The following is a 4,301-nucleotide window of genomic DNA, read 5'->3' as shown; positions in this document are numbered from 1 at the left end:
ACTGAAAGCTCTAACTTTCTAATCACAAGTTTGATCTTTCAGGTGATCAGCTCCCATCCTGAAGCTATTTAGGGATCCCATCTTGAGTCACCTCATGACCATAAACTCAATTATGGCCAAAAGGAGCTCGTTATTATTCTTATTTGTTATTGACTAACAAATAACTCTTTTCACTCAGGACATTCCAAGGGTTTTAGGAGCTTTGTGCCAGGACTGGGGACAAAGATAAAAAAATTATAAATATATTTTTATTGTACCACAGTTCGAAAGTGGATATTAAGTGATTATGATTACGCATTATTGCCTTGTGTTGTTTGTAGTCTTTGACATAGTATTGCGTCCCACCTTCTCCACAAATAGCATTAGATTATGGTTCTGTTTTTCTTTTTTGTTAATCTTTGCCCGAGGATATTTTTTTCCCATTAATATTTTTAGAGAGTGGAAGGGAAGGGGGGGAGACAGAGAGAGAAACCTCGATGTGAGACAGACACATCGACTGGTTGGTTGCCTCCTGCATGTGCCCTGACCAGGCAGGGGATCAAGCCTGCAATCGAGGTTCATGCCCTTGTTGAACCCGAGACCGTGCAGTCCGTGGGCCAGCGCTCTAACCACTAAGCCAGACCAGCTGGGGCTGGGTTTTCTGATATGGGTGTTTAGATGGCTTTATACTCTAACAGTGAGTGTTATTCAGATTTCCAGGAGTTTTGAAACTTGGAACATTTCCTCTCACGTTTTTGTGTATTTTTGAAGTTGTTTATACTTTACAAGTGAAATTTGAAAAGACCAGGCATTGTGCTTGGCAGTTGTTATTAATGAAACTGATAAGCCCGGCCGGGCGTGGCTCAGCGGTTGAGCATCGACCTGGGATCCAGGCCACCGGGGTTCAATTCCCGGTCAGGGCACATGCCTGGTTGCGGGCTTGATCAGTGACTCTCTCACCATTGATGTTTCGTCTCTCTCTCCCTCTCCTTTCCTCTCTCTGAAATCAATAAAGATATATATATTTTAAAATGTTATATATATAAAAAAAAGAAACTGATAAAACTGGGTCAGAGGGACTTTGTGTTTGTAAATACTGATTCCAGAAACGGGCTATGGGTAACTGTGAAAATAAAACAGAACTTACCTTCTTGGCTGAATGAGGGAAATATTTGTGTAAGCAACACTTCCTCTTTTAAGAGATGAACCATGGGGTGTTAGGCTGCAAGGGAACTGGAGGTTAACCAACCTCAGGTGGAGTGGCAGGAAAATAGAAACTTAGCTAGGCCTCCTTCTAGCTTTTTTTTTTTTTAACTCTTTCAGTGGGGTTAGTATATAGGGTCAGGACCATGAAAAAATGGTTTCCCTTTACTGGGAAGTGAGGAGTTTTGCTGTGATTCTGTCTTTAGAAAAGCAAGATGTGACAACTTTCTATTCACCATAAAATATCTTTTCCCTTTCCTACCAAACAGCAACATCCTAATTGGTGATTTCCTCCACTCTTCAATCATAAAAAATAAAAATAAAATTGAGTGATTTTTAAAATTTAAAACAATAGAATTCATTATAGAAAACTTGAGAAAAGCACACACAAAGAAGAAAACATGAATTATAGTTATGTAAAAACATTGCTAATATTTTGGTGTCAGTACCATGAAAAGTGGTTCCTTTTTTCTGGGATGTGTAGAAAAGACATCCTTTTTTTCTTCTTCATTTAACATCGCCACATTAGCATTGTTTTGTTGCTGTTGCTAAAGATCACAGTAATAATAGAGTGTAGTGGTTTAAAGAAGGGACTGGCACCAGAGTGTCTGGGTTCAAATCACTGTCTACCACTTACGGGCTGTATGACCTTGAAGGAGTCATTTAACTGTTCCCTGCCTCAGTTTTATCATCTGGAAAATGAGGATGAAAATGGCAGCCAACTCACAAGTTAAGCCCTTATGTAAAGGACTTAATATAAGTTAGTTATTATAAAAATATTTTATCTTGAGAATGTCGTGCTAAGAGAAATAAGTCAGCCAGAAAAAGCTAAGAACCATATGATTTCACTCACATGTGGGATATAAAACTGAAACTAATAGACACAGACAACAGTGTGGTGATTACCGGAGGGAAGGGGGTGGGGGAATAGTAAAGGGTAAAGGGGGCTAAATATATGGTGATGGAAGATGGTCTGACTTTGGGTGGTGGGCACACAAAGCAATATACAAATGATATAACATAGAAATTACACTTGAAACCTATATAATCTTATTAACCAGTGTCACCCCAATTAATCTAATAAAAAAGGAAACCTATTTTATTGCAACATTAATATATGTATATAGTAGAAATTTTATTAAATACAGAAAAGCAGAAAAATCAAAATTACCCATTATTCTAAAACCCAGAGAAAACCACTCACCCAGTGTTAACATTTTGCTCCTTTTTAGTGCATTTCTCTTACATAGTTGAGTGCATATTGCTCATATTGTATTTCCGATTTGTATACAGCACTGATCATAACGAGCATTTTGTATGCTCTTTGTAAACATAATTTGGAAGGACTTATATAGTCTTTTATATAGTCTTTGTATGATCATCTCGTGCAACCATATTTTACTTAACCTTTCCCCAAAGCTTTGACATCCAGACTGCTATCCCTGCCTTCTCCCTGCCCCCCCCCCCCCCTTAAATTGAAGTAATCATAAATTAACCTTGGTTGAAACAGTCTGGGACCTGTGCTTTGCCCAGCCAGTGTGGAGATTTTCTGTGACCTGGATGTATTCAGATCCAATCCACAAACCAGTTAACTGAGGGTTGACCGTGTAATATGAATGTGAGCTACATTTTAGTAAAGGTTTGTGTTCTTCAGTATTAGAGGTTATTTCCTTAGCCCTGAGTCCCAGAACTGGAAATACAGGGTCGAAAGATGATAAATGTTGTTTTCTAGAATGGTCATACAGATTTTAAACTTGCAGCAACAATGTATGAACCTGCCTCACTTTCTGTGGGCCCTCAAATCTCTGGGTCGAGTCCCAGATCTGAAATATTGAGGAAGTTGTCAGGGTGCCAAAATGCTGGAATAAAGTTCATCCTAATTAAAGTCAGCACCCTGGCTCCTCCTGTCCACTTTCTGTCATTTCTCCCTCCTCCAGGGCCTTTCTTTCTTCCTTTCAGAGCTCTTTCCCCCTCTCAGCGGTCTCTAATTTCCTCGTGTAGCTTTCTTCTTCTCCAGTGTTGGGGAAAAATGATATTATGAAATAATTCCCATTAAGAAGTTAGTGACCTGAGCAGCTAGAAGTGTTACCCCTAGCTGGGTCATTGCATTTGAATACAGGGTTCCTGGAGCAGTGTTGAACCCAAAGGACTGAGCTTGAGGGTGGAATTTGGGGCACGGTAATGCCCAGAGAGGGAGGTATTTGGAGTCTGGACTTCCAGTTGTACAAGTAGATGGTGTCTAAGACATCAGGCCAGTTCTGTGGGTGGGGGAAGCCAAGGCCTGTGCCTTAGAAGCCTTCATTTCCTCACAAGCAGAAACGCCTTTTCCTAAAGGTTAGGTATGTCTCTCAGAGGAACTATTAAGAGGAGATTGTTTACTGATTGCATGTAATAAAAGACTGGTCAACAGCATGTGCACATTCTTTACATAAAATATAGCATACCCGGCAGGACTCTTTTATCACTTGGTTAAAATTGCCGAAGATGTGGAGGGCCTTTGCTTCCGTGTCTGTAGCCTGTGATTTGATTGAATTGCATGTCCCTGGGCAAGCAGAGCCAGGAGGCTCTGAGTGGGGCCAAGGCCCTGGTTTTCCTGGTGTGAACTTGGAGTTGCAGAAGGTGGGCTTCTCGCTGGACCATTTCTGTTTCAGCAAGGTCTTAGGGGCCCTGTGGCAAGGACTTGTACAGGTGTTTATTTGTGAACTTGTACATCTTTGTACAATGGACAGAAAAGCCAAACAAAGAGATGAGGCATGTGCCTGGAAGGCTGGATGCACCACAGGATGCCCTAGAATTTTTGGATGGACAAGGATGGGTACAGACAGAGTATTAGAAAGAACTTAAAAGGTGAGGCTTACCTGGTTCAAACAAAGTCCTAGATATCCTGAAAGAAGGAGAAAGGAGAGAAATGGAAGCTTAGTCAGTTGTTAGTCACCAATCTTGTGCTGTCAGAAGACTTTGGGACCACGGCCAGTTTGGGAGGTGGTTTTGCAGGGAGATGGTGGGCATCAGCTGGAGCTGGCCAGATGCCACCTTCCCTTCCTCCGGAAAGAAAATGCTTTGGCCTCATAGTGGTCTCTTGCTTCCTCATAGCCTCTCCTGTTCCTTTCTAGCCGGAT

Source organism: Miniopterus natalensis, chromosome 1, assembly GCF_054644295.1.
Source record: "Miniopterus natalensis isolate mMinNat1 chromosome 1, mMinNat1.hap1, whole genome shotgun sequence".
Taxonomy (NCBI): Eukaryota; Metazoa; Chordata; class Mammalia; order Chiroptera; family Miniopteridae; genus Miniopterus; species Miniopterus natalensis.
Note: the sequence above shows the minus strand (reverse complement) of the source record.